At 34.8% G+C, this 13,869-nt stretch overlaps 1 long non-coding RNA gene across 2 annotated transcripts in view; it reads right to left on the bottom strand.

Annotated features, from left to right (window-relative positions):
* The window catches only part of LOC112657810 (uncharacterized), a 57,545-nt gene extending 43,962 nt beyond the window's left edge, over positions 1-13,583 (bottom strand). For both annotated transcript variants that reach the window (XR_007412262.1, XR_003135321.2), the window contains exon 1: positions 13,515-13,583. This is a non-coding gene — a long non-coding RNA (uncharacterized LOC112657810). The remainder of the gene's footprint in view (positions 1-13,514) is intronic.
* Between the last annotated feature and the right edge of the window lie 286 nt (positions 13,584-13,869).

Raw genomic sequence — 13,869 nt, 5'->3', positions numbered from 1 at the left:
ATAGGTAGGAACTCAGCAGAATAATCTTTAACCACTTGCTGCAGTATGTAAGACTACATATATAGGAGATGAGTATAGACTATGTGATTTGAATCTAAAATGCTTACCTACCTCTTATAAAAAAATTTTAAGACCTTTTTTTGTTAAAGTAGAAATTACATAAATTAATAATAATCAGAGCCATTATGACTTAAGCTATAGACTTGTAGTCTCCTTTTCTGTTTTTTCACAGGAAATATATATAAGTTGTCAAAATTACTCTTTTAAAAATGTGGGGTTTTTTCTATTTATTTATATCAGTTTTGCCATATTCTGATCCTATAGTCCATTTCCCATTGCTATTAATGTAAATGCTTTTGTGGCCAAATCTCTTTTTGTTAAAAAATAAATTCCTTTTGTACTCCCATAATACCCTGAGCAACATTTATTTAGCATTTAATTGTACCTTGTTATTTTATTTTTCCTTCCCTTCCCCTATGTTCATCTATTCTGTTTCTTAAAACAGAGATGGAAGTAAAGCATAAGAGACTCTTAACTATGGTTTGCAGGAGGGAAGTAGGTGGGGAATAGGCTAAATGGGAGATGGGCATCAAGGACACTTGTTATGCGCACTGGGGATTATATGTAAGTGATGAATCACTAAATGCTACTCCTGAAAGCCATACTACACTATATGTTACCTAACTTGATTATAAATTTTTTAAAAAAGGAACTTAGGAAAAAATAATTGTGCCTTGGTATTACTCTTTCTCTTGGCCATTTTTTCTTACAAACTGTGAGCTTATTGAAGGAGAGTCAGAACCTAAAATACTATCTACTATTAACAATAATTGCAGTAAATATTTCTTGAATTAGTGAATTAATCAAATATTTTATTAATGTCCCTCTTGATTATAACAAACAGTTGACACAGCAAGTGACCAGAATGTATTGGACACATAGCTTATCTGATCCTCACAGTACTATGAGATAGGTACCATTTCCACAAATGTACAAATAAGAAAAGTTGAAACACAAGGGGTTAAGAACCATTCTCAAGGCCAAACATCTAATAAGTGTCAGAGCCAAGAAATGAATCCATACAGTCTTACTTGTACTTAATCACTACCCTGAGCTATTATTTTAGGATACCTATCTCACATAGGCCTTTTCTTCACAGACAAGGCAAAATGGTTAAGCAGAGGTGATTCTGAATATTTCATTAAAACTCTTTCATCCTGGGGTAAGGAAATATTCAAGCATCCTTGACAGGTCACTTTATTTATGTACCATACTGGAGCCCTATTAATGTCTACAAAATAGCAGTGGCTACACTGTCCTTAAATGTTACAAAGAGTGATGGTTGGAGAGAGAAATGGGCCCTAAGAACATTTAAAAAGTTAGGAAATATAAAACTTGATCAAAACACCTAAGAATAATACCACTATGTTGTCAATTTATCATTTCACTATTGTGTATTTATCACAGTACCCAAAAGAATACAGTCAGTTTTGGAATGGCAGGCTGGCCCAGTGATTGAGCATCTGCCTTTGGCTTGGGCCTGATCCGGAATCCCAGATAGGAACTCCCCATGGAGGAGCCTGCTTCTCCCTCTGCCTCTCTCTGTGTGTCTCTCCTGAATAAATAAAATCTTAAAAAAAAGAAAAAAGAAAAAGAATACAATCAGTTTTTATAAGCTTTAAGTACTTCACTTCTAAAGGTTATTAGGAAAATAAAAGTTTTTTGTTATAATGTCAATGTAAAAGTAATCTAACTTCCTAGAAATTATCTCATTGGAAAAGTAAAGAATGGTTTGTTTTTGTCACAGCCAAGATACAATGAATTTTATTTTAATTTTTCTATCAATGACATAAACGACTCCAGGAATTATTATAAATAAAGTCTGTTGTAATTACAGTGCTCCAACTCACTGATAAATACAAGAATAAGTTGATAAAAATCACTTCTGCTTTGTGACTTATCTGTTTCAGATTGAAACTCTTTCATTATTTGTTCTGAATGTACACCAGATTATTTGGCATCTTCTCCTACATGAACTACACAAATTTGGAAAGTCTTTTTGCAGAACATGCCACAATTAATAAAGCATCTCTAGACACTTTCTTTGGAGACATGTATGTATTTGTCAGCATGAGACCTTGATATTCATGACTTGAGGATTTATTACTACATCAATTTCAACCAGAAATACGAGTATCTTTTCATTTCCTGAGAATTCTTGATTATTACTTTGTTTCGAGCCTATAATAAACTTTATGATTATTGTTCTCTAAGTGACATTTTCCTGTTATCTTTCTGATACTATAGCTGATGCTGGCTACTCCATATTCCTTAAGCATTTATTGATTTAAAGATAATCATTCACCAAAACTCTTTAAATGTTTAAATTAAACTTTACAATATTGTACTCACCTGAAAAACGAATAGTATCTCCATCCGTAAGGTGTCCTACTGGATAGAATACAGATGTAGCCTATCCCTTTGCAAGACTCAGTTGGTGGTAACCAATTAGTTAAGAATGTTTTGGAGGATTTTTCTTCCACTTGAAAAATTTAATAACACAGTGAGCTAACTGCGTGTTTATATATGGGATTTTTAAATGGAAAGGGTAATAGGTATGGATGTATTTTGACAGCATTTTTAATAATAAGCAGGAGAATAATAAAGGCATAACAGCAAATTTGCAGGAATATGTAGAAAGTTGTTCACTGAGTAAGAAAGAGGAGAGATAAAACAAGTTGTTTTTCTAACCTAAATGGTAAGTTCATGTGTAGCAAACTGAATATTTATATATCCTGTATATTTGTATTAAATGTTCTTTTAGAAGATGAAAAAGTACTATTCCAGAAGCTTTGGAGGGATAAAACTTGGGTATGAAAACTCCTTTTCTAGACTCTAGGAATCACTGCTCCAGAGGCTGAGTTCTGAACACAAATAGCTAAAATACTAGTAGACTTCAGCAAGTAAAACTAATACCCTCTCTCACTTAAACTTTGAAATTTGACTATTGTGCATAGGTCACAAACAAGAAGAATGTAAGAAAACACCGAGCGTTCAGAGGAAGAGAATATCTGACCCTGCTCAAAGAATATTCAAGTAGGAGGCCCATGGGGTGACCCTTGAAGAGCCATGAATACTTCACAGAGAGAAGATGATGCAGGAACAAATAGAAAATGAAGAAAAAACACTTGCTGAGTGAAACAAGTGTTTGCTGAAAGGCAAAATTGTTGAATTTGACTAAATGTTTCAAGTGCATGAAAGAGTTAATTACTGAGATGTGAAAAGCATTCATGTTATAGGCAGATAATAGAAGGCCTTCAATGCTTTAATAAATTAAAGGCCTCAAGCAGATCTATGTAAAATATGTTCAGCAAATAGCTAGAGTCTCACCTGGCAGGTAGACCTAGAGATAGTGATTTGGAGATTATTCACATAGAAATGATATATAGACATAGAAATGGTGCATAAAGGAAGAAAGGATTGAAGAAAAGAGAAGGCCTCAGAATGTGGTAAGCACCTATTGTAAAGGACAAGAATAGATAAAGATACAAAAATAGGAGGTAACTAATTATCAGAGAAGTTGAAAGAGATGTATTGGAGAGTCAAGGAAAGACACAGCATGAAAACAGGTTGGCAAAAGATGAAATACTCCAGAGAAGGCATCAGTCACTTTCTAGAAAGTAGTTTCTGAAGAATGATAGGAAAAGAAAAACAGTTGTATGTGGAAAAGAAAGCTACAAATGGTTTGTAATCTCCCTGGTATTTTGGCAGCTAAAAAGGGGCGGTGGGACAATGGAAGAAACTGGAGTATTTTTAGGCTGGAAGATTCCTTAGTCTCTTTGTAGATAAAAGAAGATGATCCAGTGGGGAGAGACTGATGGTGCAATGAAAGATAACTCACGGGAGGGATTAAAGGGAATATAACAAGAGTACAGGGACATGGTCAAATCAAACTCATGAAGGTGAGAGAAGACCTTTTCTTCTAAGAAAGAATATGAAACACAAATTATAGTTATATATTTTAATAAAGGGAGGATAGAATAGGGCAAAATATACTTCATAGCCTTCAATTTTAAAAATAGGAGATGAGATACTTTGTTCTCTATGTATGATAACCAATATAAGTTTGTTTTTTAAGGTTATGCAAAATTCTGAACTCACTGTAGTTAGCAGGGAATGAAAAGCTTTCTGAGAAATAAAAATATAATTGTTCTGATGTAGATCAAGATAAAGTTAACTAATAAGCATTTATAGTGGATCTTATACATGTGGTTCATAATATTCTTAAATATAGCTGTCCAGCTTGGTCATGGAGTATACTACATGGAAGATGGAGATTATTTGAGGTAATGTTGGTAATCCTAATAAGTCTGTAGATACCAAGTCAAAGAGATGATATATTTGATAATTCTTAGAGTTTCTCTGAATGGTTGATTATGATAAAGATTCCTGTTAAGCAAAAGTAGAGCAATATATTATACAAATGGGAAGGTAAAATTCATAGTGAAGATGAGAGGTAAGTTCCACAGAAGTGAAAGAAATGAAGGAGTTGGGGTAGCAAGTTATAAATTAGAAAATATAAATTCATCTAGCACTCTGTGCACTGCAGGGAAAAGCTAGTTGAAAGATAAGCAAATTCGGGATCCCTGGGTGGTTCAGTGGTTGAGCGCCTGCCTTCGGCCTGGGGTGTGATCCTGGAGACCCAGGATCGAGTCCCATGTTGGGCTCCCTGCATGGAGCCTGCTTCTCCCTCTGCCTGTGTCTCTGCCTCTCTCTCTCTCTCTCTCTCTCACTCTATGTGTGTGTGTCTCTCATGAATAAATAAATAAAATCTTGAAAGAAAAGAAAGAAAGAAAGAAGAAAGAAAGATAAAGAAAGAAGAAAGAAAGAAAGAAAGATAAAGAAAGAAGAAAGAAAGAAAGAAAGAAAGAAAGAAAGAAAGAAAGAAGAAAGAAAGAAGAAAGAAAGAAGAAAGAAGAAGAAGAAGAAGAAGAAGAAGAAGAAGAAGAAGAAGAAGAAGAAGAAAGAAAGAAAGAAAGAAAGAAAGAAAGAAAGAAAGAAAGAAAGAAAGAAAGAAAGAAGAGAAAGAAAGAAAGAAAAAGAAAGATAAGCAAATGGCCAAGTGGGGGGGCCGCAAAATACAAAATCACTTTATGACTTATGTTATCCCTGGTGGTAGAACTATCTGGGATGTAGTCATTTAGAGGATATATAACATCGAAAGTGACTCACCTCCTGCCAGATACAAAGTGTCTTTAGAAAATAGTTAAGTTATGGTTAAAGTATTGATACATTTTTGGGGTGAGTGATAATGAAGAAGTTCGGCTGCCAAGTACATATACTTAGGTGTCAAAACAAACAGGGCAGGCAGGCCTGGTGGCTCAGTGGTTTAGCACCACCTTGGGCCCAGGACCTGATCCTGGGGACCTGGGATCAAGCCCTATGTTGGGCTCCCTGCATGGAGCCTGCTTCTCCCTCTGCCTGTATCTGTGCCTCTTTCTCTCTGTGTGTCTCTCATGAATAAATAAAATCTTAAAAAAAAAAAAAAAAAAAAACAGGGATTAGGCTATCATGAGATTATTCAATTTAAAATTTATTTCCAAAATGAAACGCTTTAGGAGGGGTATAAAATTGCCTTCGATAATTTCTTTCTGTATCCAAAAAGAGCCCACTAACTGAATCCCACCTTAAATGTTTACACCTGGGGGAGGGGCAGAAAGCAAAACTTTCCTGCAAATAAGATAGAAAAAGTTGTTGCTCAGTACATTTGAAATAATAGATACAGCCTTGCGATTGCAAAATATTGCACTGCATGGAAACATTTTGTTTTGGAGTGTTTTGGTTTCAATTATATGGGAAAACAGTATGCATTTTGGAAAGTATGTCAAAGCAATGAAAGCTTCTTAATAACAGAAACTGGAAATTGCCTGACAAAGTGAAACATTTTAATGATGTCAACTTTTCTGAAGCAGAAACCAGTCATTGTTAAAATAGAGACAATTTATCTTTTAATTCAGTAATAATTCTAGTCCATGTTAAACTAATTCTTTCATAATTCTAACAATAAAAGATAGTTTGCTGAATATTACTTAAAAAGAATATTTCTTTATCTTTTTTTCTATTGCATTTTTACATCAAGGAACATTTAACACAGTTATCTTTGGTGAATTATACAAAATTAGTATTTTACCATTCCAGAAGTCACACACATTTTGGTCTCCATTCAAGATACTTGAGAGCAGCATGAAATTAAATTCTTAGTAATAGAAGACTACTTCAAAATGGTGGGGAATCCAGAAAAAAAAGATAGGCTTGAACAAATTGCATGAAATAACAACTTAGAACAAATTACATAAAATAATTTAATAAACAACCAGCATGATATTTTGGTGATGTAATCTTTGAAAAAGTAATTTTGGTAGAGAGAAGATGCACACAGCAAATCATAGGTCTAATAAACTTATTCAGAGCTTAGATGCCAAATTCCATTTGTGGAAATTGGATTCCACCTCTAACATTGAAATAGTGAATATAAGGATATGTAAACAAGAGATTAAACAGAAGAACTTAAAAGTTTTTAAGGATTAGCTCTCAGAATTGAGGATGTATATTCATTTAATCATGTAACAAGTATCTATAATATCTTCTTTTTTTTCATAATATCTTCTATACATCAGACACCATCATGGCCTGGAGGCTACAAAATTTAGTAATCAGTGAATTCTACCTTCAGTTTGCTCCTATTTTGGTAAAAGAGAAAGACAAAGAAAAAATAAGTATGAATTTCTGTTTAGATTCCTATTTACTTTTGTTACACTAATATGCATATACAAAACATACTACATCGTGGAGATAAAATACCAGCTATGTACAAAACAAGGCAATGTAGAAATTGCATCCATAGATGTAAATGGCTGAGTTTGGCCTCAACTTCCACTTCCAATGGTAACCAGTTGTAAGTTACTTTGGGTTTCTCATCTTTGAAATAGTATAATAGTATCTACCTCACAGTTGTTTTAATGAGGTTTAGGTGGGATAATGCATTCAACACACACACATACATTTGGTATTAATAATTACTTGATAAACGTTAAATAATAATCATTATTTAAAGTAGAGATAACATTTTTAATGTTACAGATGATGGAATATGCTAAGCAGATTATGAAGGTGTCACTATGCAAGAAATCAATGTAGAAAATAATATGGCAAATGTGGTAACATTCTTGATAGCCCCTTTCTATCAGGCTTTAAAAAATGGAGTTCCTCCCCTCTTCTTCCTCAATACTTTCTTTCTAAGACATTTAAATTATTCCTTGGTCATAAGTGCTAGCTACATCTGTAATATTTTCAAACATATCTGTAATGCAAACTCTCAAACTCCAGGGTCAAATATATAACTTCTCACTACCCAGGTCATTAACTGGCATCAATATTTACACAGTAGCTCAAGCCAGAGACCTGGTAATCATCCTTAATTGTTTCCTTTCCCTATTCTCCATAGCCCATACATCAGTAAGTCCTCTTGATACCTGATTTTTATCTCCAAAATATATCCCCACGGTGACTCTTGTCTCTTCTGGCCAACTTCAATAGTATCCTTGTTTCCACTCATTTCCTTCCAGTCTTTCCACAAAGAAGACAGTCCTTATCTTTTGTAAACACAAACTGAATTGTGTAATGCCCCTGCTTGAAACATCCGGTGGTCTCATTGTGGCTAATAAAAATTCACTGCCAATTACCAGACTAAGGTCCAGAAAGATCTGTCTCCTGCCTCATTTCCAAACTCATTTCTCTTCCTTACAAAGCTTCAGGCACATTGACCATCAGAGTTTTGTGAAATGGGCAAGAGCTTACCCTCCCAGAGATCCTCTGCCTGGAGTTCTTTGTACACAATCTTCACCAGAGTATCTCCTTCTAAGTATACAAGTGTTCACTTAAAATATACTTGCTTGGAGTAACTTCCTTAGCCATCTTGCTTTAAGTATATTTCATATCTCCGGGTTATTCTGTCTCATAATACTTTATTCTTTTATTCATAGTAAGCTCTCAATCTTAAGACAATATTTGATTTTTAAAACCACTAAGGGGATCTCTGGGTGGCTCAGCAGTTTGGCGCCTGCCTTCAGCCCAGGGTGTGACCCTGGAGTCCCGGGATCGAGTCCCACATTGGGCTCCCTGCATGGAGCCTGCTTCTCCCTCTGCCTGTGTCTCTGCCTCTCTCTCTCTCATGCATAAATAAATCAAATCTTTAAAAAAAACCACTAAGATTCTTTGCCACCCAATTAATAACATACTAATTCATTCGTTCAACGAATATCGGTTGAACTGCTATCACGTGCTTAGCATAGTTATATGACTTAATCTATGTTTCAGAGGGTGTATGAGAGCAGATGTATACAGATGAATTGCAAAAGGGCAAGAGTAGAAGCCAGACAGCTTGCTGCTATTACATAATGCCAAGGAAGCAGTGTTGGTCACTTTGACTAGACTGACTGCAATTAAAGATTCAGAGACATGATGGGTTTAAACTATTTGCTAGGATAGAACAAAAAGGAATTGCTTGTGGAAAGAATGTGGAAGTAAGAGAAAGAAAAGAATGAAGAAGAATTAGTCTAAAGTTTTTTTTTTCTTTAGCAATAGAATTGATGGTAGTGTCAAAACAGAGAATGAAATTGGTCTGAAAGAAAGATATCAAGACTCCCATTTGGTACATGTGAAGTTTGGTATGTTTTTTGACGTACAAGTGGAAATATCAAATTGTGGTTAAAAATCTGTATTGGAAACCTGTGTGCAAAACTTAGAGTAAATATAAATTTGGTTGTTATCAGCATGGAAATAGTACTAAAGCCATGACATTAGAGAAAGTATTCTAAGGAGAAAGTGTAAAAGTGTAATAACATCCCCAGCACTTACACAGCACTTAACAAGTGTCCAGTGCTATTCTAAGCCTTTTGTTTGTATGACCTCTTTTAGTACAATAACTCTATGAAGCAGGTACTATTAATATCCCCATTTTACAGGTAATAAGACTGAAGCACAAGAAGAGTAAGAGACTTGCCCAAAGTTGCACAGCTAATAAGGGTTAAGTCTGGAACTGGAACACCAGGTATCTGTTTCCAAAGTTTATGGGTAGATAAGAGGAGTCCCAAGATGAAGTTATCAGAAGATTGAAAAGTACACTCACCAAAAATTTAAAAAGCAGTATAGGAGTAAGAAAGAAGAATTAGAAGAAATGGACAAAAAGGAAATCAGGACATAGTGGTGTCACAGTAAGGATGAATTTTCTTCAAAGGAGGGAGGAGTCCTCTATATTTGAAATCTGCTGTGGGATGAAGTAAGATACAGACTGAGAAACATCCCCTGAATTTAGCAAAAAAAGAAAATGTTGAACATGGAGACTGCCTAGACTAGGTTATAGCATAGACAGTTACATAGCAGTGACGTTAAGGCATGTGAAAATGTAGAAAGAAGGAAGGAATAAATAAATGTAAGAATGTAGTTTGGTAATATGGGAGTATCAAGAAGGAGAGGGCATGAAAAATGAAGTTAGAGAGGTGTTAAGTACCTCATCACAAAGGTCCTTATTTTTCTGGGTCTCTCCATGAAAATAATTGCAGTAATTATTATTTTGAAAGCAAATATCTCTATTATTTCAGAATATGAAATATGTTTGCAAGGAAATCAGACCATCATTATAAAGTATTTGGGAATATGTAATAAGTGCTATTATTTGGAAATTTTAATCTCATTTTTCCATAACAAATTTTTGTTAATAGAAGATTGGTAAATCTTCATGTGTAGATTTTTTAAATTGAAGTTAAATTGGCAGGTAGTGAAATGCATGGATATCTGCAGCTTTTGATTTGTTATTTATCCTACTGTGTCAGAAATGGGGAGTAATTCAGACTGTAGCCAATCTAATGTCTATTCAAAATTATTTCTCAACTATGAGTCTTTAAGAATTTGCCACAAAAAGGAAAGAAAAAAATGTCATCAAATTTGGGAACAGAGTAATTAATTAACACTTTGAAATCTGTAAGTGCTACACAAATATGAGATACTAATATGAGGTAACATGTGCCAGAATCACTTTCATAATAAGTCTTCCTCCTATGAAATTATGCAAAAACTGTTAATAAATTGGATATGTGTATGAAAATTTTTTATGAAAGTATCTAAAAGTAGTAAACATCTCTGCAGAAAAATAATAGCTAAAAAATCCCAAAGAAGAAAGAAAACTATTATTCACTGATACATTCTAAAAAAAAATTTGGCTTCGTACTATGAACCCTTTTTAAAGGTATTCTTGCTAGACCATTACTCTGCTATTGCTCATCTCTTTGAACCTAAAGGATGGACTTTGCGAATGACATGTTTTCAGTGACTTCACCCCTGTGCAATGATTAATCGTCATGAATACAACTTAAGATCAAGCCATGGGAAACCTGTCTTCTCCCAACTAATTTGATTAATGAGTTTTATGGCTGGGATGCATTTTGAAGAAGTTAAAAGTACCTGAGGCAAAGTACAGCTATAATATGTCTTACATGAATTTTTAGGGAAACAATCCTGAACAGAAAAATTCCATACTCACCGAAGTGACAAGATTATCTATCCAAGGTAGTTTTACACATGATCACTAAAGATTATAATATCTCTATATTCTGAAAATAATAATAAATATTATTTATTTTCTTTCCAAAAGCTATGACATACCTAGTAACCAATGAAAGACTGGTGCTTCTTTAAATTAGTATCTTTTAAATCTTTCAAAAATAATAAGGGTCATTCAAGTATTGACACTGTCAGTCATAAAACAATGCAGTTCCTTACTTACATAGCAGTAGAATTGTATTTATGACATTTAATTTTAGAATAGCTCATGACAGCTTTTTGGACCCTAATGATTAAGTAAAAAATATAATAAAATCCTAAAACAGTCAACTGAAAGTAAAGAAGAGCTTCGGTGATTAATTTTAATGTCAATACAGAACTACAAATAATGGACAAATAAGGTAAATTACTTTTGTCATATTGTGTACAAAACCTTTATTAGCATTAAAACTACAATACTTTTTAAAAAAAATATAGCAATTAGGGGATCCCTGGGTGGCTCAGCGGTTTGGCGCCTGCCTTTGGCCCAAGGCGTGATCCTGGAGTCCCAGGATCGAGTCCCGCGTCGGGCTCCCTGCATGGAGCCTGCTTCTCCCTCTGCCTGTGTCTCTGCCTCTCTCTCTCTCTCTCTCTGTATGTCTGTCATAAATAAATGAATAAATCTTAAAAATATATATATACAGCAATTAACCTTCATTTCTAGAGATCAGATGCTTTTCTGACCTAAATTTACATATTTTTCCTAAGACAGTCTTTATAATTTGAACATTGAAGCTCTTTTGACATTTACTCATGGAATAAATTTTCTTCAAAATTTTTTCCAAATTTCCAGTCTGACATTTGTGGGTATCAGAATTTAACATTTTAGTCTCATTATTCACAAACATGCATCTTTTATGATTTCACTTGTATAGAAACAAAATGGAGAACACAAAATCTTACTAGTCCCTGGTAAGGTTCTCTCTTAGACATTGGATTGTAATATAATTATATACAGAAATATTGACCATCATGAGTTTCCTAGGACTGCCATAACTAATTACCACAATCTTAAATGGCTCAAAGCAGCAGATATTTATTATCTCCCAATTCTAGGCACTAGAAGTCCAAATCAAATTGTTGACAAGATTGTAGGGCATGGTGAGAGTGGTCTAGTTTCATTCTTCTGCATGTGGATGTCCAACTTTCCCAGCACCATTTATTGAAGAGACTGTCTTTCTTCCAATGGATAGTCTTTCCTCCTTTATCGAATATTAGTTGACCATAAAGTTCAGGGTCCACTTCTGGGTTCTCTATTCTGTTCCATTGATCAATGTGTCTGTTTTTGTGCCAGTACTACACTGTCTTGATGACCACAGCTTTGTAGTACAACCTGAAATCTGGCATTGTGATGCCCCCAGATATGGTTTTCTTTTTTTAAAATTCCTCTGGCTATTCGGAGTCTTTTTTGATTCCACACAAATCTTTTTTTTTTAATTTATTTTTTATTGGTGTTCAATTTACTAACATACAGAATAACCCCCCGTGCCCGTCACCCATTCACTCCCACCCCCCCGCCCTTCTCCCCTTCCACCACCCCTAGTTCGTTTCCCAGAGTTAGCAGTCTTTATGTTCTGTCACCCTTTCTGATATTTCCCACACATTTCTTCTCCCTTCCCTTATATTCCCTTTCACTATTATTTATATTCCCCAAATGAATGAGAACATATAATGTTTGTCCTTCACCGACTGACTTACTTCACTCAGCATAATACCCTCCAGTTCCATCCACGTTGAAGCAAATGGTGGGTATTTGTCATTTCTAATAGCTGAGTAATATTCCATTGTATACATAAACCACATCTTCTTTATCCATTCATCTTTAACATCATTTGTTCTAACTCTCTGAAGATAGTCCATGGTATTTTGATAGGGATTGCATTAAACGTGTAAATTGCTCTGGGTAACATTGACGTTTTCACAATATTAATTCTGCCAATCCATGAGCATGGAATATTTTTTCATCTCTTTGTGTCTTCCTCAATTTCTTTCAGAAGTGTTCTATAGTTTTTAGGGTATAGATCCTTTACCTCTTTGGTTAGGTTTATTTCTAGGTATCTTATGCTTTTGGGTGCAATTGTAAATGGGATTGACTCCTTAATTTCTCTTTCTTCAGTCTCATTGTTAGTGTATAGAAATGCCACTGACTTCTGGGCATTGATTTTGTATTCTGCCACGCTGCCAAATTGCTGCATGAGTTCTAGCAATCTTGGGGTGGAGGCTTATGTTCTCATTTATTTGGGGAATATAAATAATAGTGAAAGGGAGTAGAAGGGAAGGGAGAAGAAATGGGTAGGAAATATCAGAAAGAGAGACAGAATATAAAGACTCCTAACTCTGGGAAATGAACTAGGGGTGGTGGAAGGGGAGGAGGGCGGGGGGTGGGGGTGAATGGGTGACGGGCACTGAGGGGGGCACTTGACGGGATAAGCACTGGGTGTTATTCTGTATGTTGGCAAATTGAACACCAATAAAAAAATAAATTTATTATTTCAAATAAATAAATAAATAAATAAATAATAAATAATAAATAAAATTTCAGAAAGAAAAAAAAAAAAGATTGTAGGGCCGCCCGGGTGGCTCAGAGGTTTAGCACGGCCTTCAGCCCAGGGAGAGCGTGATCCTGGAGACCAGGGATTGAGTCCCATGTAGGGCTCCCTGCGTGGAGCCTGCTTCTCCCTCTGCCTGTGTCTCTGCCTCTCTCTCTTTGTCTCTCTCTCATGAATAAATAAAATCTTAAACAAAAAAAGACTGTGTTCTCTCCAAAGGCTCTAGAGGAGGATCCTTCCTTGCATCTTCCTAACTTCTAGTGGTTAAAATCCTTGGCATTCCATGGTTTGTGGATATATCATTCTTACCTCTGCCTCTGTAGACTCATGGCATACTCCATGTGTCTGTGTCCAGATTTGCCTCTTCTTATAAGGATTCCACTCATCTATTATGACCTCATTCTAACTTGTTTACATCTGCAACTACCCTATTTCTAAATAAGGCCACTTCTATAAGTACTGGGATTTAGGATTTAACATATCTCTTAGGGGAACACAAGTTAATCCTCAACAATCACCTATAATAACTGGTCCTAAAAATCTACTTTCTATTACTGCAAATCACTACTTTATTACTTATTAATAGTTAATTGTCATACCTATAAAACATTTACTTTATTAAATAATAACTGAGCCAATGTGTTTATGAAAGAAAACGGCACCA

The sequence above is a fragment of the Canis lupus genome, chromosome 8, assembly GCF_003254725.2.
Source record: "Canis lupus dingo isolate Sandy chromosome 8, ASM325472v2, whole genome shotgun sequence".
NCBI classification, from domain to species: Eukaryota; Metazoa; Chordata; class Mammalia; order Carnivora; family Canidae; genus Canis; species Canis lupus.
This window is presented reverse-complemented; position numbering and strand designations above follow the sequence as displayed.